At 41.4% G+C, this 27,227-nt stretch overlaps 1 protein-coding gene across 5 annotated transcripts in view; it reads right to left on the minus strand.

Moving 5' to 3' along the window:
- ENOX2 (ecto-NOX disulfide-thiol exchanger 2) overlaps positions 1 to 27,227 on the minus strand; it is a 325,754-nt gene that overhangs the window by 202,263 nt on the left and 96,264 nt on the right. Inside the window, exon 1 of one of the 5 annotated variants that reach the window (XM_074208138.1) lies at positions 14,960 to 19,017. The exons of the other annotated variants lie outside the window; for them this stretch is intronic. The gene's annotated coding sequence lies outside the window, so the exon portion shown is untranslated. Of the gene's footprint in view, positions 1 to 14,959; positions 19,018 to 27,227 lie in introns of those variants that run through there. 5 annotated transcript variants of the gene reach the window in all.

Below are 27,227 nucleotides of genomic sequence, written 5' to 3' on the forward strand. Positions count from 1 at the left end.
CCACAGCCTATCTAGCCCTGCCCACCCTTCCCAGCTCTCTGATAGAGAGCTACACCATGTGGTGGAACCCTTCCTCAAATTATTTTGCTATTATGTCACAGGATCCAAGATCTAGAGATAGATGTTTTCTTAGAGTCCTTGGAGCCCCAACTCCCCCAATTTTACAGAGGAGGAAATCAAGCAGAGAGAGAGCTTCAAGATTTGCTAGTGTCTGATATGGGATTTGAATTCAAATCTTCCTGACCTCAATTTCAGGACACTGTCTTCTAGGATGCCATCTCCAGGGTATCAGTGAAAACAGGAGCTGCCCATCAGCTCTCGCCCTATGCCAAGCCCCCCTCATTTTATGTCATGATTTTCTCTGCACCATTTCTCCTGCATAATTATTTGACTGTAATGGGATGTTGCTTGCTCACACCTGCCATGCACCTGCCACACACCTGCCCCGCACTTGGCCACTATCCTTCCATGTGCTTCTCTATTTCTCAGTTCTTCAGAAGCCTTTCAAGGTATGGTTGTTCACACTAGGAATCCCTGCTCCTAGAGAGGTGAGGTTGGAGGATAGCTTAAGCTCAGGAGTTTTGAGCTGCAATTAGCCATTGGGTGTCCACATGAAAGTTAACAATGATAAAGCAAGCCTTCATCAGCAGGGGCCTGCAAGCTGCCTAAAGAAGAACTATGGCCTAGATCAGCAGAAAGAAGTAATTTAGGTAGTGGGATTGAGCCTGTGAGATGTCTTTGCACTGCCAACCTGGCTGAGGTAGGGACATCATAAGACTGATGGGTCACAATCATACAGCATCACTGGAAGAATATCACTTATCTCAAATATCTTGTCATCATCATCATCATCATCATCATCATCATCATCATCATCATCATCATGATAGTGACAATAACAAGAAACCATACAATGTACAAAATGGAGAGCTGGTCTCCTATACACACACACACACATGTATGTTGCATATGTATATACATATTCATACATATCCACTGAGTCCTTGGGATAGTTACTTTACCTTAAAGTGCCCCCAGGCAGCAATCTAAACTAGGAAATTGTAGAGCTATTGTAGGAGAGGGAGTTTCTTCAGCAGGCTTGCCCAAAAGCAATGAAATTGTAAGTCTAGTTCCAAAGAAGCTAGACCATGGGGAGTAAAGGAGAATGGAGGTATGCCCTGGACTTAGAAGCAAAGGACCTGAATGACCTTGAGAAAGTCATCCTTTCTAAGCCTCAGTTTTCACATTTTTTAAAATGTGTATTTAGTAAGGTAAGTCCCCCTTCTTCTATAAGAAACCTTTCCCAAGGGGCAGCTAGATGGCACAGTGGATAGAGCACCAGTCCTAGAGTCGGGTGGATCTAAGTTCAAATCTGACCTCAGAGACTTAATAATTATCTAGCTATGTGATCTTGGGCAAGTCACTTAACCCCTTTGCTTTGCAAAAAAAAAAACCAAAAAAAAAAACCAAAAAACCAAAAACCCATAACGAACAAAAATAAGCCTTTACGAATCCCTTTTTATATTTCATTTTTTCCAAATCCACATACAGTTTTCAACATTCATTTTTGTAAGATTTTGAGTTCTACATTTTTCTCCCTCTCTCCCCAAGACAGAAAGCCATCCAGTATAGGTTATACATATACTATTACGTCCCAAACCCTATTAATTCTATTGCCTTCCCTGTTAATGATTTCCCATTTATCCTGATATCTAGCTTGTTTATAAGACAATGTCTCCCTCATAAAGTTCCTGGAGGGAAGGGGATGTCTTCTGCCTTTCTTTATAGCACTGGGCCCAGTATTTTAATCAGTGTTTACTTGATTGACTTCTTGATTGGGGACATTATTTGCACTACTTTCTTCACAGAGTTGTCATAAGGAAAGTGTTCTGTCTAGCTTAACATGCCAAAGATGGCATGGGGATTCCAAAGTCTGGGGTGCTTTACAATTTATAATCTAAGGTGGCTTGTGGATTATTGTCACTATCTTACTGATGAAAAAACGGATGTGCCCTGAGAAGTGGGGGGGGCAGCCATAAGGGAACAGCTTGGTGTGCCAAATCTGGAGCTGGTAGAGCCTGGAAGCCACCTGGTCCAGTCCCTCCTCTAACTGAGGAACATGGAGGGTGGGCCTAAGGGCTCAAGTGGGTACTACGAGGACCTGAACCCAGGTCCTAAAACTCAAACCCTAGTACCTCTTGCCATTGTTCTCTGCTGCCCAACTAAGACCTGGATAGAGAAATTGTTTCATGAACTACTTATTCTTTTTGTTAATAGAGAAATATTTTTAAATCAAATTTAAAATATTTTTTGAATGTACAATAAAGGGTACATCCTTCAAGGCTGGAGGCATGAGGGTTGTTGCAAGAAATTTTGGTCAATGATAGTCAGTTACCTTCTAATCCTCTACAATTACTGTGTTACAAACTTTTTTTACTTTCTCAACAAAGCAGAACAGGGTGAGCTGAAATACTTCAAAATGGAATAGGGAAATGTGATTAATTTTAAAATTGTCCCAATTCCTATTGTCTTTTATAAAATCACAAATAGTTGTTTTTTAAAAAAAATTATCTTTCATATGACTTATTCTCAGTCACAAGAAGGGGTTAGAAGGGAAAGAGAGGCAGTGGGAGAAACAGAACATCCCAAGGAGGTGCCTTGTCCCAATAAGAAGATGCTGCCTTTTTATCAAGATTTTTTCCCCAAAGCATCTCCCACCAAATGGAGTGGAGGCAGAAACACAGCCACATATTTCCAAGAGGAATCTCCTTTCCTGGGCTCTGTGGGTATGAGGAAGCGGCAGGAAGGTAACAACTCCCAGAGGTAAACAGTACTGATCACACTGATTCAGTAAATAGCTTGCATTTTTGTGATGAATCAATTGCAACAACTGATAGACCAGTGAGGGAAAGAAGAGGGAGCTGAAGAGAACCGAGGACCTTAGGGATAAGGAGATGAAACAGGCCCCTGCCTTGTCTGAAAATCTGGCCCAACTTCCTTTTTTCTGGGTTAATGATTTTAAGTTTCCTTCTCTGAAAAAAAAAATGGGAATAATAACATTTGCAATTCCTACTTCATAAGGCTTCCCTGAGATGAGTTTTAAAAACCATAAAAGCTCTACAAATTGGGAGCTACTGTTTTAGGGGGTTGATAAAAATGACTGCTAGAAGCATGTGGCAAAATAGAGCCAACTCTGAAACCAAAAAGACCTGGGTTCATGCCTGACCTCTGACATATAACAGGGTCATGTGAGACTGGACAAGTCACTTAACCACCAAGTGCTGTTAAAATGTACAACATTCTCCTGGTTTTGCTCACTTCACTCAGCATCAGTTTATGTGAGTCTTTCTGGGTTTTTCTGAAGTCCCATCCCTCATGATTTCTTACAGAACAATAGTACTTTATCACATTCATATACCATAGTTTATTCATCCATTCTCCAATTGATGGACATTCACTCAATTTCCAAATCTTTGCCACCACAAAAAGAGCTACTATAAATATTTTTGTACAAGTGAGTCCTTTCCCCTTTCTTATGATCTCTTTGAGATACAGATCTATTAGTGGTATTGCTGGATCAAAGGGTAGGTTCTTGGTTGCTCTTGGGCGGAGTTCCAAATTGCTATCCAGAATAGTTAGATCAATTCACAACTCAACAAATACATCCCCTCCACCATCGATCATTTTACTTTTCTGTCATTTTGGCCAATCTGATCCACCAAGTGCCTCTGGACAGAAGTGGTATATTGGATGTATTAGATAGCACTTCCTGCTATCTCCTGAACCCAATAAAAAAGTAACTGAAATATTTAACAAAATAAATGAAGATATCACACAATATAGATAGTCCACAGTTTAGAACTAAATCAGTAGCCCCTAATTCTATTCCTGCTTAACACTACTGCTCTAGGCAACTTTCTAGAACTGCAGAGAGGTTTGCCAGCCTTCATGATTAGAAGGAATTCCATTATCTGGAACTCCTGGGACTATATCAAGAAATCCCTAAATCTAATCCTTATCCCTAATAATTATTGATATTAATGGAACTAATATGGGCTCCAAAGAGAAAAAAAATCATCTTTGGAAACTTAATAGCTGGGGAAACAAGAGAGGTTGAAGTGACTTAATTTCAAGTAACAGCAATTTTAGAGGTAGGGCCAAGACTAGAATGGGAATTCCTGACTCCCTATGTCATCTGCTGAGGCTTCCATTGCTAAGTCCATTTCTCAGAAGGCAGATTGTTCATTCAGATTTATGGTAACTAGGATGAGGGAGGCAACTAGGTTGTGCAGAGGATAGAGCATCAGCCCTGGAGTTAGGAGGATATCAGTTCAAATCCCACCTCAGACATTTAATAATTGCCTAGCTGTGTGACCTTGGGCAAATCACCTAACCCCATTGCTTTAAATAAAATTTTTTTAAAAAAGGTAAACAGGATGGGAGGATTTGATCTTTTGGCAGTTAGTATGTTGACTTTCCCTTGGTTCACTGACACACCTCCCAGTAATGGAATCCTGGCCAGGTCCTTACCTCTTCCTGTGTTTCCTTTGCTTCATTTATAAAATAGGGATAATTCTTTCTTCTGTCTACGTTTCCAGGTAGCTATGAGGCCTAACTACATACACAGGAAGGAGCCTTAAAAACCATAAGACCTTGAGGCTGGTGGCATCAAATCCACAGTTAGTAGTAAAGGGGAATGCATTCTCATCCCTGGCTCTTCCAGATCTTTTCCATGCACAGGGTCACCTCCCTGGAGACAGGAAAGCTCATAGAGCCTGTTACTTCCAGTTCTAGCCTTTGGAGTCCCAATGAGAGGGAAAAAAGGCAAATGAGATCACAGGGCCCTGCCAGCTGAGGAGAAACCATTCAAAGTATCTATGCTGAGAACGGGCATGAGAAGGACTCTACAAATGGGACTACAGAAAGATCAGGGGACTAAGAGTCTAGAGATTTTCTCTGCTAGTAACTCCATGTGTGACCTTGAGTAAATCCCATTCCTTCTTTGTGCCTCAGTTTCTTCCTGAATAGAAAAAAGGAATGGCTAAGATGGTCTCTAAGGTTCTTTCCAGATCTAATAATCCATGACTCTATGAAATCCATTAGCAATAACTGATTAGGCACTAATGTTCTGTTGGCTAATTTCAGGAGTTTTTAGTCCAAATGAATTCATGCCCACTTTCTGATTCTGACTCTCATTTTATCTTATTAAGCGCCTACATTAACCCACCATATGTTTCTCCCCCTCCAGTCCTGTGGTGATGTCACTCTTCCATTAATTCAGGCACCTTTGTGTTCTTCAATATTGGCCAATTACAAAAGCCATCTGTGGATTTCCACAGCACTCTTACTGGAATCCCAGAGCATTTCACAGAATTTTAAAAATAGAAATGGATTTTGTTTTCAATTTAAACAGCTTTCTGGGAAAAAGTAAACTTTTATACCTGCAGACATTAAGAGACTAATACTTAGCTGACTGTCTTTGAGCTCTGATGCTGTTACTTCCAGTTCTGGCTCTCAGGACCTCGATTTTGTTGCCTCTAAAAATGGGAGTAATAATACGTGTGTATCTTACATCCTGGGGCCGTCAGGTAAGGTCAGAGCTTTGTAAACCTTCATTTCTAGTAGGATATGAGCTATCATGAATATAGTTTCTTATAAATGACTTTATGATTTATGGATCTCTGATTGGTGTTCAAATCCCAGAGTACTCCAAGAAAATATATTACTAGAAATGGAAAATTCCACCTGGCAGGGGGCAAAAAGCACAGGACTTGGATAGGATACCTGGCTCTGCCACTAACCAGGAAACCAGAAGCGTTTTTTTTTTTTTTTTTTTTTTTTTTTAGGTTTTACAAGGCAATGGGATTAAGCGGCTTGCCCAAGGCTACACAGCTAGGTAATTATTAAGTGTCTGAGGCCGAATTTGAACTTAGGTACTCCTGACTCCAGGGCCGGTGCTCTATCCACTGCACCACCTAGCTGCCCCAAGAAGCATTCTTAAAAAAAAAAAAAAGCATTTTTTCAAGTGCAAAAGAAAGAAAGCTTCTTCTGTCTGATCTGCTGGTTAATCTTGCCTGACATTTTTTTTTCACCCTACCACTTTTTCACCATCCTCACATGGATGAAATACAACAAGTTTCTGGGAGAAAATCTGAAATCTTTAAGACTCAATTTATATCCTATTCAGAAGAAATGAGCCATATAAAAATTAGTAATATTGACAGGAACTACAGGGATTTGTAGTGAAATGTATAAAAACCCAAAGAAAAAGGGAGAGGTACTCTCTAACATTCTCCAAAGAATAAAATTCACCATTGCCATCAATAGCACGTACAATAAAAACTCTTCCAACTGCCTTTCATTTTCAGGGTAAGAGTACTAAGAATAAAATACTGAAGTATTCATTATTGACATATCTCTTCAAATAAAAAATTACATAGAACTTAGTTCAATTATATAGAACCTAGTTCAATCATTCTGGAGAACAATTTGAAAGTAAGTCCAAAGGACTATAAAACAATGTACACACTTTGATTCAATAATACTACTACAAGGTCTATACCCCAAGAATATCAAAGAAAAAAGAAAAGGATCATATGTACAAAAATATTTATAGTAGTCTTTTTTGTGGTTGCAAAATAATGGAAACAGGAGATATCTATCAACTGAGGAATGGCTGAAAAAGTTATGGTATATGAATGTGATGGAAAACTATTGCACTGTTAAGAAATGATAAAGGGGCTGGTTTCAGAAAAACCTGGGAAAGCTCATATGAACTGATGCAGAGTGAAGTGAGAAGAACCAGGAAAACATTGTACATATTACAACAATATCATAAAGATAATCAACTGCAAAAGACTTAGCTACTCAGACTATCCACCACAAAACCTAAAATATTATCCACATCCTGAGAGAGAACTGATGGACTCAGAGTGCAGACTGATGAGTATTTTTCCTTTAATTTTTCTAGCTTTCCCCTCCAGGAACATGGTTAATGCAGAAATATGTTTTGTGTGACTTCATATGTATAATAGGTTTTAATGTATAATGCCTTCTCAATGTGTGGAGCAGGGGTAGAGTGAGGGAGAAAATTTAGAACTGAAAATAAAAATTTTAAAGTCAGACATCAAAGAAATCTGCAAAGTAAAAAAGGCCTATTGTGTATAGAATACTGAGCCAGCTATTAAGGGGAAATTCAAAGAAGTCAAGTCATGGTTCCTATTTTCAAGGAACTAGTTAGAGGGAGAAGGGGAAAAGGAGCATAATTCAAAATAGATCATGAGAAGCATTGAGAAAGTGGTCAGAGTAACAGCAGGAGCATCAGCATCTCTCACTTCCAGATCACTTTGTTCACATTAATCTTGGGAAGTAAAGAGTAGATATGTTGCCCCCATTCTATAGATGTAAAAGTTGAGACTCAAAGGGGAAAAAATCACTTGCTCATAGTCACTGAATTGATTAGGTGAGGTTCTAGGAAGCAAAGATCTTTTAATGGGGGAAGGGAACAGAGAAAACTAGAGAAAGTCAAGAAAGACTTCATGGAGAAGGTAGCATTTCAGTTAAGTCTTTCAATTGATGTAGAACTTAAAACAGAAACAGCAGTATACTATGTCAGATCCATTGCCCCTATGCTCTATGACATCTTTTTTGGCAATGGCTTATGACAGACTAGAGGAGTTCCTCTATATAACATCATTCTTGGAGATTAAAGATGCATATCATGCTCTCCCCTCATACACACAATCTATTTAAAAAAAAAAAAACATGCACCCTAACCTTTTATCTTGGAAGCCAGTTACTACACTACTTGACATGGAGCCAATTCAAAAGAACCTGAAAGCATTTGGAAGATACACCCATCCAAGTGAAAGGTAGTCAGAGAGATGATGAATTGAAAGAAAACGTCCTTCCCTACACACTGCTATGCCCTTTGGTTAGATTTTATGTGATAGGCGTGAGCAGGCTGCAACACATTATGATACACCAGAGAACTATTGTAAGGCCTGTCATCAGAGAAATGTATGACCAGAAAAAAAATGATGGGGCAGTCATGTCGTGAGAATAAGGGGCAATCAATGGACAACCCATGTTTGTTGTACTGGTCCAAGAAAGGCAATAGAATGTAAGGAAGCTTCTCCTCCCCCTCCCCCACCAACACATAGGCAGAACCCTTTTTCCCTTCCTCCCTCTCTCCTTTCTTCCTTCTCACCACCACCACCTCCTTACTCATGGAAAACAGAGGGGCAGATATCAACAAGAACCATACTACATCTGATGTACATTGCTGGGCTATGATCTGCATTGTGGGAGGGGATGGCCACAGATCCATTGGACCATAGCCTGCCCATAAGAGTACTTTCTTAATTAAAAGAGATGGGAAAAGGTAGAGGAAAATAGTCATTCCCCTTCTCTGAGCCTCATTTTCTTGTCTGTAAAACAAGGACTCTAAAGGTCCCTTCCAATATTAAATCTGTCATGAACAGGAGTCACTCCAGCATCCTTTGATCTGATATTTCAAAAGGTCAGGAGATTTTAGGTCCTGGTTCACTTGCCCTTGTTAATTCAACCATTTCTTCTCTATAAAATGAGGTGATTGGATTCAGTGATCACAAAGAGCCCCTGTAATTCTCACACTGTTATTCTAGGATTCTAATCAGATTAAAACAGTTGGTTCTGCTTTTACTATCTTTGTAGTACCTTTCCCTAACCTCAGAGACTACAAGCTCCTTGAGGGAGTTTAACCTGTTCTATTCCCCCAATGTCTAGCTTATAAAATAGGAATTTAACAGTTCTTTGACAAAAGGATGTATCCAGTATAGGGCTTCTGACCATAATGTCAGCTTTCATGGAATGTTAATGAACTCTAAAAGTCATTTGATCCAGTTTCCTTTCCCCATTTTACAGAGGAGGAAGCTGGAGAGCAGAAAAGTGAAGGGACTTTCCTAAGGTCACACAGCTACTAAGTGGAAGTGTGGAAGATCCAGTCTTTTGCCATCCACTTCACACTTTTTCCACTCTATCATCATGCTAAGAATTCTTTCCATGGCCAAAGGGCAGAGAAATAGTACTAATTCTAGAAAACTACATAACTAAACTGCTACCGACCAATACTAAACTGTTGGCTCCTTGAGAGCAGAAACTATGTTTTACCTAAACTCTGTTATCTCCCCCAGCATGGTCTTATGTACAAAGTAATTCTTTGATATGTTGTTGAGCCCACCCTACAGTTGGTCCCAAGTGTAACTAAAGAATGATAGGGTCTAAATGGGTAAGAAAAAGATAAAGCAACTGGAAATTATTTAAAAATTTTTAAGCTTTAGGGTGGAATCTACTGCAACGGTGACATTTCCAACAACCTGGCATGCAACTGAGAAGCTTCTTTGAGAAGTAAGGCACTGATAGCAAGAACACGCCACGCAAACAAATGGTGCATCTCGAATTCAATAATAGGCCACACAATGCTCTCCTTCTTGTCAATTAAACTGTAATGGGGAGCTGGGAGGCACACAAAGAAACAGACCTGCTCCCTGTCTGCCCTCCCCTCCCTGCTGGGCTCTGAATGGAAAAAGAAAAATCCTTTTCTCAGCATCACGATTTATGTACAGCCCCTGGAGACACAAATTAATGTCTTCCTAGACCCCAAGCCCCAGCTGCTTCGAAAAAACCTAAGACAAAGCTTAACTAAGGTTCACACGTCCAGACACAAAGCCCTTGGAATTGCTTAGCTGGGTTTTCCAAAGCTGCCTCCTCAATCAATCAAGGGCTAGAGTTAGCCTAGGTTCCCTGCTCCTCCCCAGACACCCAAAGCTAACATGGATCCACCCAACTCATTGAAAAGGGCCTGAGGCGGCTGGGGGCCTAGCACATAGACATCTGAAGCCTATTTCAAGGAAAGATCCATAACAGAGGGGGACTAGAAACTACACTGCCCCACTGATCAATATCAGGCTGAAGCCATGGCCAATCTGGGAAAGGCCCAATTGCTCCAGTACAGCTTTGTCATGAGCAGGAGATCCAGAGCTAAGATGATGGTGCTTGCATGAAAAAACTTCCGCTTGCCTCTCTTCCCACCTCTGTGAACGTATTTTCCCAGACTTCTTTACTGATTCCTTCCTGCCCCTTCAGCAGAGGTACTGTATATATCCCCTTACTAGATGAGAAGATCCTGGAGGATGTGAAGGAAGTCTCATTTCCAATGGGCATCTGTCTGCTATATTGCTATATTACAAATATCGATTAAACTCCATTACACAGTTAATACTTGATTGCTGAATTCCCCATTTTTATAGACAGCCAAGGTAACTTCAATGCATCCAAAACGTTCACTAAAGCCTACCCCTGCCTCAGGTTATCATTCTAGGCAACTAGATGGCACAGTGGACAGAGTACCAGGATTCAAGTAAGGAAAACTCATCTTCCTGAGTCCAAATCTGGCCCTAGACATTTATTAACTGTGTGATCCTGGACAAGTCATTTCACCCTTCTTGCCTCAGTTTCCTTATCTGTAAAATGATCTTTGAGAAGGAAAAGGCAAACCACTCCAGTATTTTTGCCAAGAAAACCTCAAATGGGATCACAGAGAGTCGGACATGACTGAAAAAAAGACCGAATAACAATAAAGGTGGCTCAGTGAATACAGCACTGGGCCTAGAGTGTGGAAAACGTGAGTTCAAACCTGGTCTCAGGCACTCCCTAGCTATGTGACCCTGGGCAAGTCATTTAATCATTCTTTGCCTCAGTTTCCTCATCTGTAAAATGGGGATAATACTACTACCTCTCTCCCAAGGTTGCTGTGAGGATCAGGGAAGATAATAATAATTATCAGGCACACAGTAGATACTATATAAATGTTTTAACTACTATCAGTATTCTTTTATATTTGTCTTTCCTTTCACAACCAAAAGCCATGGCAGCATAGAGGAAAGAATGCTGGCTCTGGAGTCAAAGGCCCTGGGTTCAGACCCCACCTTTGTAACTCCCTTAATGCTTTTCCTTCTGGCTGGAGATCAGAGAACAAAAGCTTTCTATACCCATCACTCTGACTGCCCATGCTCTCCCTGGCTTCCCAGCCCTTGCATTCTGGCTTCCAATAGCAACCAAACTGCTCTCTTCCAAATTCCCAAATTCAATATGATTTTCAGGTCTTGTTTTTCTTGACCTTTGACACCAGTGGCCATTCCCCTCCTTCTAAACATTTTCTTTCTTTTTTTTTGAAGACACTGCTCTCTTCTTCCTCCCTTTCTAGCCGCTCCTCAGTATATTGCACTAGGTCATCATCCCATAACCAAGAGTGCCGCCTCAGGCTCTGTCCCAACTCTCTTTTCTCTCTATTCTCTCTCTCTCTCTCTCTCTCTCTCTCTCTCTCTCTCTCTCTCTCTCTCACACACACACACACACACACACACACACACACACAAACACACACACACACACACACACACACACCAGCTCCTACAGTTTCAATGATTATTTCTACGCAATTGATTCCCAGATCTAGCCTCTCTTTTAGTCTCGAATCCTGCATCACCATCTATTTGCTGGCTCTTTTGAAGTAGATGTCCTGCAAGTGTCTCAAATATGACACATCCCATACAGAACTCAGCTTTCCCTTAAAACCTACTTCCCCCTTCCAAAGGCAAGGTATTACCCTTCTGATCATCCAGGACAAATCTAAGAGGAAATCTCAACTATTCTCTTTCCCTGATCCTACCCCCACTCCTACCCCATCAGTTGTCTCATCCATGTTGCCTTAACCACATCTCCTCTATCCATCTCTTTCTCACCATTCATAGGTCCACCATAAAAGTCCAGGCCCTCGTCACCGCTTATCTGAATTTCTTCAGTCTCCTCCTAATTTATCTCCCTGAATTCAGTCTCTTACCTCTTGAACCCACCTTCCACATACCCACCAAACTGACATTTTTAAGCATTCATTTGACCATGGCATTCCCCTGCACAATAAAGTTCCAGTGGTTCCCTACTACTTCTAAGACAAAATACAAACTCCCTATGTTTGACATTTAATTGTTGTGTTGTTTAATTGTGTTTGGCTCTTGTTGACCCTGCTTGGGGTTTTTTCTTGGAAGTTTTTTTCTTACTGGACTGGTTTTCCATTTCCTCCGCCAATTTATGTTACAGATGAGGAAACTGAGACAAATAGGGTGAAGATCCACACAGGTAGTGTCTGAGGCTGGATCTGAACTCAGGTCTTCCTAGTTATAGGCCTGGCCTGCATGCCACCTGGTTGCTCTTTGACATTTAAAGCCCTTTACTATCTGGATCCAGCTTACCTTTTCAGGTTTCTCTTCACACACACACACCCCACATTTCAATCAAATTCATCTATCTTTTATTCCTAGTGTGACAGCCCCGCATACTTCATCCACTGGCTGTATCCCAGGTCTAGAATGCCTTCCCCCCTCACCTCTGCTACTTAGAATCCCATTTCCTTCAAGGCTAAGCTCTCCTCCATGAGACCTGATCTCTACAGTTGCTGGTCCCTCTCCTCCAAATGACCATTTCTTTATTTGTGTCCTTGTTATTCCTGCCCCCTCTCCACACTGGAATATTAACTACGAGAGAGCAGTCACTAACTACATTTGAATCTTTGTAGGCCCATCACAAAGCATGATATCTGATACTTTCTAAAATTTTCGTGAACGAATGGTACATGGATAAAAGACTGAATGAATTTATTAAGAGCTCACTCTGCAAAGCAATACAAATGAAAAAATCACAGTGCCTATTCTCAAGTTGTTCATATCCTAATGGGAGAAGTAACACCTAGGGAGGGTTTCAACCCAAGACAGAAAACACTCAGTTCTATCATCTCTAGGATTTATCAAACATGTTTCACATAATAATCCTCATGCTCCAGATGAGGAAACTGAGGCAGAGAGAGGTACAGTGCTTTGGCAATAGTCACACAGCTAGGAGTGCCAGAGCCAAATCTTCTTGGCTTCTTCCCATCAGCCCTTGCTGCCTCTGCTCTACCCTCTTTCCTACTCTCCTTTGCAATGATCACATTCCACCTGGTAGCATGCATATCTGTCAACATTCTAAATCCTACCAATTTCATTGTTTAGCTTCCTGGGGGCAAAGACTCTGGCTTGTTCATCCTTACAGATAGTAGGTTCATTGTTATATATCCCTACATGCTTTGGTTGATCAAATTCAAAGACTAGCTTCGATCCCACTGGCAGGCTCAGGGTCATGTGCTTGAGGCTCTAATCCCACTGATGAACATCTCTAGCACTGAATTTTGCAAACAACACTGGGACAGGAGTCTCTGCCACTAACTCACATGAGGAATTAAACCTGTCATTTCTCTTTTCTGTGCCTCAGTTTTCCCATCTTTAAAGTGGAGGAATTGGGCTAGATGATCTCAGGGGTCCATTCATGGGTCTATCATACCAGCTCAGGCTATACTGAGGAATGTGGGGGAAGAAGCCTGGCTCCAAAGAATCCCAAATTCATGGTCTGAAGAGAAAGTCAGTCAAATAGCTTTTATTAAGCTGACTGAATGAGTGACTCCATGACTAAGCTTTTTTTATAATCAACTCAATATCTTGGGGACCCTAAATTAATAAACTGTTCCAGAGGATATACAATAGAAGAAAACTAAAGAGAACAAAGTTCTGGGGTTTCAGAGTGGGGAGAGTCTTCTGAATAGAACTTCTCAAACATTTTGGACCCCTTTACATTCTGATATGTTAAGCACCCCCCAAAAGTTTTTGGTTTTGTGTGTGGGGGAAGAGAGAGAGATTGAATGATTTACCATATCAGAAATCAAAATGTCTTCTTACTATTATGAAAATAGTTTTGAACTCTTAGACTCCTGGGAGGAGGGAGAGTACCTAGATCACACTCTGGGAACCAGTGCTCTACCATCATCCACTGAGACCCTGGAATTGAGAGGTGGCAGACTGTCTTAGAAAGAGAACAGGATAGGACATCAAGTCCCAAACCTGGTTCTCATCCTTACAGATCACTTTCCTTCTCAGAGCCTGAGTTTCCTCATCTGTAAAGCAAGGATAATGTGTAAAGCAAGAGGTACTCACACTACCTCTCTTAAAGGAGGGCATTGGTCTGAGGAAGTGAGGGGAGCAGATCATGGAGAGACACTTGAGTAGAGATTTAAAGGATGAGTACGGGGGCAGCTAGGTGGCACAGTGGATAGAGCACCAGCCCTGGAGTCAGGAGTGCCTGAGTTCAAATGTTACCTCAGACACTTAATAATTACCTAGCTGTGTGGCCTTGGGCAAGCCACTTAACCCCATTGCCTTGCAAAAACTAAAAAGATGAGTACAAGAACATCACTGGCGGGGGGGGGGGGGGTCAGGGTAGGAGTGAGGAGCAGGGAGAAAGGATCCTAATGGGAAACAACTGTACAAAGATACAGAAGTGAGAGAACTAGGGACTGTCGTGAGGAAAAGTGATTTGTAAACTTTGTCGTTGCAAGTTCTTATGAAGTCCTGATGCCCAGAGAGAGCAATAACTGTTGTGTTCCAAAAGACTTAATATAATAATTTCAAGCAAGTAAAGTCTCAAATTACCTTACAAGTTTTGGGACAGCCTGTAAAGTGCTTCCAGGACCACAAAGCCTTTTCACACATTATTATCTCATTTGTTCCTTACAACAGCCAGGTGACAGGTGATTTTATTCTCCCCTTTTTCCCAATGAGGTAACTGAGGCCTAGAGAAGATAAGAGACCTGTCCAGGACTACCCACTTAAGTTATCTGGTATGGGCAGCAAACAGCTCATCCTGATTCAATGGTGGCCCTAACAGTCTGGCCAAGGTCACTCTGGCCCAGCTTAATGAGACCCAGCCTTCACTACTCCACCGATCTAGAAGTGACTAAACAATCAGGAAGAGAAAGGGAACATTAGGGAGACCTCAAGGCCTCAGACTGAAAGAAGTAGGAAATTTGACAAGGGGAATTTCACAAAGACCTTACCTGGAGGGAGCTGGCTGTCCTTGGGCCAGAAGATGAGGCAAGAGCTACCGTTTAAATGCTGCTACTCCCGCTGCAAAAGCAACACTGCCAGCTCAACAGCCAGCGGGGAAGCAGAGTGTGAGGCCCAACCCTGAACTGGGCCCTGGGGGAGGAAGCAGATGGTCTAAGAGAGAACAATTCCCAGCTCCCCACATCTTTGATTGATAAGGTAGGCAAAGCTTTTCTCAGCAATGACAGCCCTTTCTCTTATGCTGAGAAAGTTCTCAAAATAAAACTCCTGCATGGAATGGTCTAAGTAGATCAAACAAGTCCCAGGCCATCTTGGTAACCCTGAGGAGTCATGCACCCCATGCTCCTCAATACTGCAGGCCTGGGGTGGTATTGATGCTGGGTATTTCCACTGAGCACAGAGAGAGAAGAAGCAAAGAGCTACTCCCATTCATTCTTCCCTAAATAAATTCTGAGGAAAAATTGAGGGAAAGGATAAGAAGGAAGAAAAGGAAAGGTTAATTATCAATTAATCCACTCAAGTTATTAGGGAAGAACCTCTGAGGAAAAACAAATCAAATCAAATGTGCCCTTATCCTCTCCAGTGAATCAGAAGAGCTTTGGGTGCTGAAAAGAAGAACACCATTCTCATCTCCAATACCCCCCACCTTTTCTCAGCACTTTCAGGCCATAGCTTTTGAGGTGGGGGGATCTTTAGGATCCATCAAGTACAAAAACCCTCATTTTACAGCAGCTGGGAAAAACGAGGTACGGGAAGGGGACTAGCATCATAAACTGGGATTCACAGACAGGTCCTCAGACCCTCAATCTGCTGCCCTTTCTACTTCTAATCTGTTATTTAAGGTGTCATCAGAACATTCTCTCATTGTGGGCCTGAATCTCTGGGGGAAAGCAACAAAGGAGGTAAGGAGTATATTCTACAGTTGAAAAGTAGAATCAGGCTGCACCAAACACACACAGACACACTCTGAGAGGGACTAGCCTGATAGTCTTGGAATCCATGAATAAATAAATAACTATAAATAGCCCCATTCTTCTAAAGGAACCCTGAATTTGTCCTTGAACTCCCATGTCTATGAATATACAGTACATACTTCTTAGTTATGTGTGGAAGTAGAAGCTTATATCTATAAGATAGTATTTTTTCAATTCTACCTATAATTCATTATTATATTGCAAAGGAAGTAATTCCATTTGTGACAGATGTGCTTTACATTCAGAGCTGAACTGTCAATTTACTGCATTAGCACAGTGAAGGCTATTGGATGATCCCTAGGCAAGGTCAAAAGACATAAAGCCCAGAGGGAAAAACCCCCAGACAAAGTTGTCTTTTCTTCTGGTCACTACATATAGACACCCATCTTCTTGAAGTTCCTACTTCACATCAACAGACTTAAATCTTAAATGAGGAACAGAGTATAGCTAGATCAGGGACTGTAATATAAGGTTTTTAGCTACAATAAGGGAAAGTATGAATCAATAAATATTGATTGATAATGTTAAGTGCAAACTATAATCTCATACTATAATGGCCAAGTCAAAAATGACTGAGGAGATAAAAGTCACTCTGATTAAGTTCATGCTGTCCCTGAAATTCAGGTTGAAAAATAAGCAATTCGGATTCAGAGAACCTAAGTTTAGATCTTACTTCTGAAACTTATATGTGACCTTGGGTAGGTCCCTTCCCCTTCTTGGCAATTAGCTTCTCCCTTTGTAAAATGAGAGGTTAGCTTACATGGCCTCTGAGGTCCCTGGCAGTTCTAGATCAATGATCCTAAATGTGTTCTTGGGAAAGTCATTTTAACTCTCTGGGACTCAGTTTCTTCATCTGTAAAATGAGGAAAGATGGACAGATGATCTCTGTACTCCCTTCCAGCTCTAGTTATGATTCAGAGTCAGCTTTTGAACTAAAAAAAACCCCAAAATGTTGCTCTTTCTACTGTACCTCACTACCTCTGATCTGTTATTTAAAGTATCATCTTACAGATGGTCTCCTAGGCCATAAGCCTCTACTCTCAAATCCTCCACCTCCACCCCTAAAAATAATTTGCTTAACTAGAATTAGAAAAAGAATGGCATCTGTTCTCCCTTTGGACCTCCTCCCATTTGATCATAAAAACAACAGGTTTCCAATAATGATGATTTGGTATAATAAAAGAGCAAACTGATTATAAAAACAAAAGTTTCTATCCTCCAAGAGTTAAGAGCATCAAATTCAATTGTGTTTAATGTCTACTGTGTGTATTTTATAGTGCTAGGCACTGTGGGAAAAACAAAAGTTTGATAAAGTCTAGTTCCCCCCTTCATGGAGCTTACTGTCTAGTAAGCAAATAAAATGTCATTATAAGCACAGAGTACTGTGGCATATAACGTTTTCTAAAAAGCACAATAGAGAGGTGACAATCAAGTGCTATAAGTTGGAGGGGAAAGTTATTATAGATGTGGGGCTAGTGGGTGTCATGGAAGGAATCCTGGAGAAGGTAGGATTTAAAAGATGAGTAAGATTTGCGAACCAATTATGGAGTTTGAACAAAGACCAAAGACTATTACCTTTAATTCAGGAAAAAAACCCTGTTATCTTATTATGTAATTTTGCTATCTCTTATACTTTATTTATCTTCCTTAAAGATATGATCTCTCTCTCATCATATTCAACTTAGATCAATGTATACCATGGAAACAATATAACAGACTGCCTTCGGGGGGGGAGGCAAGATTAGGGGAAAAATTGTAAAACTCAAAATAAATAAAATCTTTCTTAAAAAAAGATTTGCTAACCAAACAACAGAAATGAAGACATGTAAGGCATAGTAAATGGACTAAGAAAAAAAGGCAAGAAACTGAACCAGTGCTGTTAATTGGCAAGAATCAAAGCCATTCAACTTGGTTGGTGCCAAAGGAGAAGGCAAAAGAGACAACAATGAGATAAGCCTAGGTCAGAAATGTGGCACTAGAGTATTGTGAAATACTGTAAAAGCCAGGAAAAGGGTATGAGTGATGCCATAAGCAAAAGGGAGCTACTGAAGATGCTTGAGCAAAATACAGAAATTGTATCTTCAACAGACTTCAAACTTGAATCAGATATCTATTCCTAAACTATAGACCACAGAATGTCAGAGCTGGAAAGGGCAGGAGATAATATCTTATCCAGCTCTCCAGTTTTCTAGATGAGGAAGCTGAGGCTCAGATGGAACAAGGGATAAGCATACAGAAGGTACTTTAATAAATGTCCACTGCACTGACAAAGTATGTTGCCCAAGGTCCCATAGCTAAAAATTAGGAGAAATGGAACTGGAACCCAGATCTTGCCAAACCAGTGCTCTTTCTACTACACTGTGATTCCCATGAATTCCAAATGACCTCCAATATCAAGAGAACCCCACAGAAAGGACAACGGAGAATGGTCAAACTTCCTTATTTATCAAAGACTTCAAACTTGGAAGCTGCTTTTTTTCCAAAGAGGCTCTACCCTTGACCATCAGGAACTAGGGGGAATGGAAGTGGGAGCTAGCAGCTTGAAGCTGTCAGGTCTAAATTCTTCCCACAATATCATTCCCTAAGACCAAGGCCCTAAATTCAAAGACTCAGAAAGTGCCCCAGAACCAGAATAAATCATAAAAACAAACAATATCAATCCTGCTGATTCTTGTTCATAGCATGAGTAACAGTCCCACCACTGCTGCAAGTTGCCCTGGAGCAGTGGCATCCAAAGAATGCTGGGGCTCAGAAAATGGGCATCCATGGAACACTGGAGTTCAAACCATTGTGGACAACCTGTCTAGAAGAAACGACCCAAAAAACCCCTGCAGTCCTCAGAGCCAGAAGGAAAATACAAAGCCCCACCATCAAGTAAGTGGGAATAGGAACAGAGAGAGCTTCTATCTGATGAAACACCATCAAACAAAGGCATATCTCTAGAGTTGGGACCCAGCTGGCAAGACGTCCAAAGTAAGTGCTCGAAGAGCTAATTAAAACATAGTCTGGCTTTGTCTCCCTAAGATGATCCAAAGTAAAGAAGGAAATGGTTGTTCCCCCTTCCCTCTGCCCCCATCCCAGCAAGAAGTCAAGTGCTAGGCTTGGAAAGTCAAGAAGGTGGTATTGAAGGGTATCCATAGCCACAAAAAAGATCTGAACATCCCCTATCTTAAAGCAACACAATACACTAAAACTTTGAAGGTTGCCCAAATATGCTCAGAAAAGTATCCCCAAGAGAAAAAAGTTTGGTCACCATGTGATCAATAAATTTACCTTGATCACTGAGTCTGTTATAGCACCCTTCCTTCACTATGGATGGTCAAAGTCAACAAGCATCAGATCAAGTAGGGGGTAAAGAAGCTGTGTTGTATGACATAGATTGTGCCAAGGGCAACACAATGATCCAGGTTGATGGAGAAAGATCTTTGCCCAACTTCCTCTGGACTATGATGCTTTGGGTGCTGCCAACCAAACTGGAATTATCTGGGGCAGCTAGGTGGTGCAATGGATAGAGCACTGGCCTTGGAGTCAGGAGGACCTGATTTCAAATCCGGCCTCGGACACTTAATAATTACCTAGCTGTGTGGCCTTGGGCAAGCCGCTTAACCCCATTGCCTTGCAAAAACTTAAAAAACAAACACAAACCAAACAAATTGGAATTATCTAAACTATGTCCATGTATTGTGCTGTACCTACAATAAAAAAGTTTTCCAGTTTAAAAAGAAATCTGAATTGTCGAGGAGTATTGGATTACTGCACCAAGTGGTGGGTTCAGCAAAAGTTTGTTTAATTAATAAAATACTCAAAAAGGATTATTAGTCTATATTACATAGTGTCTAATTTTTCATTTGTTTATACGTAAATATGACTCAGGGCTAAACCCAGAACAGTATACATATAGGCAATTAGTAAATGCTTTTGAATGAATAAATATTTAATTTTTATCCCCAACTCTGAAAAAATCCTCAAAAGAGAATAGAATTGAGTCAATAGGCTAAAAGCCATTGAAATATTATCCAGGATCCCAACTCTTTTACAAAATTCCATTCCCATAGTGTTGGAGATTCACAGGAGACAAAAATCCAAGGAAAGAGTCTTTTCCCATGACCCAGAGTCATAAATGTCTTTACACAGATGCCCAAAGTTTAGGCAAGAAGCAAGAGGATCTAATAGCTCTAATGCAAAGGGGCAGATTTATTGTCACTGAGGTTTCATGGGAGATGAGTATACCTTATTCAAAAGAAGACAGGAAAAAGGATGGTTGAGCAGGGCAGTACAATTTTTCGATAAGGTGGAAGGAAATATAAGAACTGGGAAGAAGGGGAAGGGTGGTGAAAAGCATTTGGGTGATCTTCCACAGAGGGATACCACAGAAATTATTTTTTCAACCAATAAAAAGCAACTCTTACATCCTTATTATATACTAAATGAAAACAGTCCCTGCCCATTGTTTAACATACTAATAGGAAAGATGACACATATAGGAAAGTGGTGGCCAAGGAGAGACTTTTGGTTCGTAATATTGCAGGTAAGTTGAGTGGGCCATGTGAGGCCCTCACCTATGGACTGGGCAGCTGGTAAATGAACAACCACCTTTCTAGACCTATACATTATGCCACTCTTAATGTAGTCTTAAATCATGGGAGATTTGCTAGGGAGACCACCCTCTCATACAGATGATTCATACTGGTGGCACTTTTAGTCCACTGAAACACCCAGATCACCTTCAGATGTATGTATTCCTGTCTACTCGTGTCTCTTGAATCTCCTGGCTTCATTGAAACAGTTTAGTCAGAAGATGTTTCTAGATTTTAAGTCTCATCATCCAATCTGTTAATTCTTCCTCTGCTTTGAGAAAGTGAGGGAATTTGATGAGTATTGTATCTTTATTCAAGTCACTGTTAAAAATGTTAAAAATACTCCACTAGAGAATTTTTGTTTAGGTTTTTGCAAGGCAAATGGGGTTAAGCGGCTTGCCCAAGGCCGCACAGCTAGGTCATTCTGAAGTGTCTGAGGCTGGATTTGAACCCACACACTCCTGACTCCAGGGCCGGTGCTGTATCCACTGCGCCACCTAGCCGCCCCAACATGTGGGTGTCCCACCACCTAGCCGCCCTGAGAATTCTTTTCAAATGAAAACTGAGCCTTTACTGACTACTCTGTGAATCAGGCCAGGCGTTTGTGGTTGTTGTTGTTGTTGTCTTGGGTTTTTTAGTGTTTTCCCTCTTTTTCTTTTTCAACCATAGTGAAACGTAGTTATTTTACTCAAGTTAGCAATACTTCTGAAAGAGGCACAACGTTTGATTCCCCTCACTTCCTCCGAAAATAATATTACAAAATAATCAACTGTGGGGCAATTTACCACAGTAGGAACAGTCCTAACAGTCAAATCTTAAAAACAAATATTTTAAGATACAGGCCTCTAAGAGTAGTGTTTCAGTCACCTCAGTCGGAGGTGCTTTTCCTTCAAAATATGTCAAAAGGATAAAGGGCCCTCCCATCACACAGTCATTGTACCTTCAGTTCAGCCTCATCCTAATCCCCACCCCCATTTTATCTACAATTCAGCCCCATTTCCCACCCCCATTACGCCTTCAATACATCTTCTCCCAATCCTCATTTTACCTTCAGCCCCATCCCAACCACCATTTTATCTATAATTCAGCCTTGTTGCATTTTACCTTCATTTCTACCCCAAGCCCCATTTTATCTACCATTCGGATTCACCCTTAAACCCCTTTGGATCCTCAGTTCAGTACTGGAGCTTCAACACCCTCCCCATCTTCACAATCCAGTTACTGGTAATACAATTTATATCTTGTTAGGTAAGACTGATATGGTAGAGGAAGTGGGTATTGAGTTGGATACTGAACTTGTGGAGGTGGAGAAGGAGGAAATAGAGGTGGTGGAGGAGGAGGTGGTAGATGCAGAGGAAGTGGTGGAGGTGGAGGAGAGGGAGAGGTAGCCCTCGTGATGCAAGCCATATACCAGGACTCATTGTTCCTGGCTGTGTGAATGGAAGACTAAGAGTTCCTCTATCTTCACTAAATTGCCAAGAATTAGAATAGTGGTGAGGCCCAGGGTTAGTTACAGGGAAACTACCATGTGGGGAGGTAGTCCTGGTGGAAAATGATTTATACAGGGCAGTACCTGGGATATGATACGATCTGGGGCAGGAGGAATTGGTGGGAAAAGAGGTCACTGATGGAGAAGTTTGGCTATAAAAAGTAGATGTACCTGCTGCCTGCAAAGTATGTTTCACTGGATGACTTGGTGGTGATGATGGAGGAAGCAGCAGCGGCTGAGGAGGCTCCGGCATCAGTGGAGGTGGCCCTGGTGACAGCAGAGGAGGTGGAGGTGGAGGAAGTGGTGGCTGTGGAGGTGACTCTGGTGGCAGTGGAGGTGGCTCGGGTGGCAGCAGAGGAGGCGACTCGGGCAGTGGCAGAGGAGGCAAAAATGGTGCCGACAACTGAGGATGAGCCTCAGGTAGAAATGGCGGCAACGGCTCAAGAAGAGGCTGGGGCTGAGTTGGCGGCAGCTGAGGAGAAGGCTCGAGTAGAAATGGTGGAGGCACCTGAGGAGGAGGCCCGGGCAGAAATGGTGGCAGCTGAGGAGGGGGCCCCGGTAGAAATGGTGGAGGCAGCTGAGGAGCAGCCTCGGGTAGAAATGGAGGCAGCTGAGGAGGAGGCCTGAGTAGAAATGGCGGCGGCAGCCAAGAAAGATGCCCTGGCTGAGGCGGCAGCACCTGAGGAGGAGTCTGGGGCAGAAATGGTGGCTGTAGCTGAGGAGGAGCCTCTGGTAGAAATAGTGGAGGCAGATGAGTTGGAAGCTCTAGCAGAAATGGCGGCGGCAGCTCAGGATGAGACCCGGGCAAAAATGGCGGCTGCAGCTGGGGCGGAGCCTCGGGCAGAAATGACGTTTGCAGCTGAGGAGGAGCCTCTGATAGAAATACTGGCGGCAGCTGAGGAGGCGGCCCAGAACAAGGTGGCGGCTGGGCATTTTCTAGCCTTGGGGGCAGGATACCATGAGGTTGCAAAATCACTAACTGATTCTCATACTCACTATGATTTTGAGCAAGTGCTACACCTGAAGGGGGGGGGGTTGTTTGGCACCTGACTTTGAATCATGCTGATTAGGAAGAATTATGAAATTGCTATTTGTTCTCGTTTAACATCTAAGGGATTCCTGCCTGACCCTATGAGATGAAGGTGGAGTTAGATACTTTTTAAACAAAACAGGAATTTGAAAAATTCTTTGTGGCCAAGTATAATCCTCATGGCACACCTGCTGTAAAAAGGTGATAGCATCCTGCTATGCTGCCTTTGCGGAACATCGTTCATTTGCAGCTTGTCTGAAGGCTAATCAGAAATCTTTGCTGCTCGGGGGCCAATAGGAGGATGAATCTTTTTGATCACAGAAGATGTTACTACTCTGGTTCTCAAATAGTGGTTGTTAACGTGAGCCTGTAAGTCTCTTTGGGACAAATACTTTCTCTTGTATCTTTGAACAATGCTGCACAAGAAAAGAGAACCCAGCTTATACTTTTCAACTTCTCTGCACAGGATAATTATAACCTGGCCATATCTTCGCAGCCCTTTTCTCATTCAGGAGAATGCACTCGTAGCAAAAAACAGGCTTGAATAGTATAATGTGCCCTTAAATTATTTTTACATTTATGTGGAAAAGGTCTAGAGAATCATCTTTTATATCTAAAATGTTTATCTAAAGCCCCCCAAAATACCTCAAACAAATCTTGACCTATTTCTAAACAGTTCACCCCTCCTATAATCATACCTTTTTTCTTTATATCCGTTGTCATTATCAGGTAGTTTGTGAGAATGCATCCCGTTTGTGGTCCTTTTGGTTCCAGGAACATGTTTGACTTTTCTTTTGTTTTTCTGTTTGACTGCCTTCATGGGGATTTGTCTTCGAAAATCAAGTCTACTGAACGATCAAACCTTGAAAGTCATTCGATATGGCGCCCACTACAGCTCGAGGTGCACTATGGGAGCAGAAGGCAGCAAGACCCGACCCACAATGCATAGCGCTTGCGTGATGACCCCAATTGCAGTAACCCTGACCCCAATCGAATTCAATTGGTGGAAATGAATCAAGGGAAGTTCCGCCCCCCCCCCTCCTCTGATGGCGAAGGTTCAGAACAGTTTGGGTTGGGGGGAGGGACAGAGAAGGAAACAGAACCGGTAGAGATGGTTGCATGGAAAGAGGGTCTACGGAGTGCCCTCTAAAAATAGGAAGATCACAAAGACAAGACAATTTCTCCCTATGGCGGGAGAAAACAGATTCAAGCCAATCAATTTTAAAATCTACCCATTCCACATTTCTCCATCCCTCCAGTGAAAAGAGCAGGAAAGCAAGAGTCACATGCATTGCTGGGGTCAGTGTCCTAATCAGTAAAAACATACAGTTTCCCTTCCAGGTCAGGATCTCAGATTCTGTGATCTGTGCAATAATCTTGCCTTAATGACATCACAGGGATCCCCATTTTGTAGCGCATCCTCCTGGCCTGTTCTTAATGATGTCGCAGGGATCCCCATTTTGTTTCTAATATGTCACTAGCCATCTCTTTAATATAAATTTTATATGTTAAAACATGATTGTACATGTACAAACTTTTGCCAGATTGTTCACTGCCATAGGCAGGGAGGAGAAAAGGGAGGATAATAGAAAAAGGTGGAACTCATAAACTTGCAAATGGATGAACTACCTTTACATGTAATTGCGAAAAATGAAATTAAAAAATAATCTAAAACTAATAATAATACATTTTAGAATTATTTTTAGGTGTTTACAAAGGGATGGGGTTAAGTGGCTTGCCTAAAGCAACACAACTAGGTAATTATTAAGTGTCTGAGGCCGGATTTGAATTCAGTTACTCCTGACTGCAGGGCCGGTGTTCTATCCACTGCACCACCTAGCTGCCCTTTACATTTTAGAATTTTACCAGGAATCCATGTCAGGTTCACTATCCTATATCCATCAGATTCTTAAATCTTCCACTTGGGAAAATCAGAACATTTGAAAATCAGAACATCAATTTGGCAGTTCATTGCCAGAACAAATTACCTTTTCTAATTCTGCTAAACCTTTCCCATTTTCTATGATTTTTCAAAGATTATTACCAGTGACACCCAGTTTATCTGGGTCTCATCAAGAAAGGGCAGTTGTGGGTACTCTCTTACTATTTCCCTACCACTCTTAGGCTTCAACTCCCCACTAACCATTCATTTTGTTCTGACCTTGCAATCCAAAATCAGATATCAAAGATTTAAAACTAGAAGGGACCTTTGAGGTCAACTTCAACCCTCTCATCTGAAGAGGATAAAGAAAGTGATCCCCAAAGAGGTAAAGTCCCTTGCCTGAGGCAGCAAACAGCAGTACCAGGATTTAAAGTCAGGACCTGTGGCTCTGAATTCATCATCATCATCATCATCATCATCATCATCATCATCATCATCATCATATCTCTCTCTCTCTCTCTCTTAAGGGTTTTGCAAGGCAAATGGGGTTAAGTGGCTTGCCCAAGGCCACACAGCTAGGTCATTATCAAGTGTCTGAGACCGGATTTGAACCCAGGTACTCCTGACTCCAGGGCCGGTGCTTTATCCAGGAACTCAAAATTTTTAAAAATCAAGTTTTAAAATTTATCTTAAAAACCCTTTAGCTCACTTTGATCTATACTTTATGTATTTGAATATGACTATCTGAAGCCAGAGGCACTATTGCCCTTTCTTGTTTTGATGCTTATGAATTTATAAAAGTTTTTAAGGATATTTCTTTCAAATTATAGTTACTGTGTTATCTAACTTTAGAAATATAGAAATATAGAAGTAGTTTTCTTTCTGCCCCTTTTCTTTCAATTTCAATTCATAAGATTATTAAATTATAAACAAACATTTTTGCCAGCTCTTGTTAGGTCCATTCTATCCCTGTTTGTAGGCAGGGATGTAAGTTGTGTGTTAAGCTCTGATCAAGGAAACCAAATCCCACCCCCAGCTACTATTTTCTTAACTAGTTGTTTACTTCCCAAATCTTCATCTCTTTTGAATTCCTTATCTGCAATTGGTGGCAGTGATATCCCCATTGACAAAGTTCAACTTCTTGTCCAAGAAATCAAGTTTCTAGGGATCCTAAAACAACGTCAGGGCAGGATGCAACCTCAGAGAATATATGGTCCAAATTCCTCATTTTACCTGATGATCAGAGAAATAAATTCTCCCAAGATCACACAAGTACTAAGTGGAACAGTGAACTTATTCTAATAATGATGCCCATGAATGCCATTAATGAGAGCTAACATTTTTAAAGGGCTTTAAAATGAGCAAAACACTTTATATACATCATCTTATTTGGGTTCCATGACAACCCTATGAAGCAGCTACTACTGATATTATTAACATTTTACAGATAAAGAAACTGAGGTTGAGAGGTTATGTGACTTGTACATAATTTATCAAGTGTTAGAGACAAGATATGAACCAAGTCCTCCTATCCTCTAAATTCTATCTGCCTCACACTATGCTTGGTCTCCTCCTAACCAACTTGTATTCTGTGGTCTCTGAAGGGGTTGTGACCCAGCCATTGTCTTATGAGACTCACACTTAGAAGGAGGGAGAAGATGGATACTCAAACAATTAAACCACAAAGCAACTTTTGAAAAGACAAGAGAGAAATACAAAGTACTCTACTAGTTCAGGGGAGAGAGATCAGTCTTAGTTGTGGAGAACAGAAAGGGCTTCCTGTGGAAGTGTCACTTTAAATGGGCTAAGAATAGTTCACAATTAAACAGATGAGGGCACTGGAAGCAAGACTACGATTGCAAGTGGAAGGAAGAGTGAATGTCTACTATGTGCGCAAACATGGACCGTATTGGAGGAGGGTAGGTGCAGTATCAACACAAAAGAAGAGACACAAGTAACTTAGTCTTGCTGGGGAGATAAAACAAATAAGATAGGTATGGAGTTTTGAAAAAAAGGGTGCTATGGACGTTCCAAGGGACCAGCTCAGGGTAATTCTCTCCTGAATGATCAATTCTAGTTTGAGATCTTAGTAGTTGTAGACCTGAGAGAACCTCTAATAAAGTTCAATAACAGCAGTTGGCTCTCCCCACCCAGTCCCTTCAGTATGGGATATGGATAAGAAGAAAAAACCTAATTATCTAGCAAAGCCACTTGCACTCAGAATTCCCTGTATTTTTTTTAAGAAAGATTTTATTTATTTTGAGTTTTACAATTTTTCCCCGATTCTTCCTTCCCGCCCCCTACCC

This window comes from Macrotis lagotis, chromosome X (assembly GCF_037893015.1).
Source record: "Macrotis lagotis isolate mMagLag1 chromosome X, bilby.v1.9.chrom.fasta, whole genome shotgun sequence".
Classification (NCBI taxonomy): Eukaryota; Metazoa; Chordata; class Mammalia; order Peramelemorphia; family Peramelidae; genus Macrotis; species Macrotis lagotis.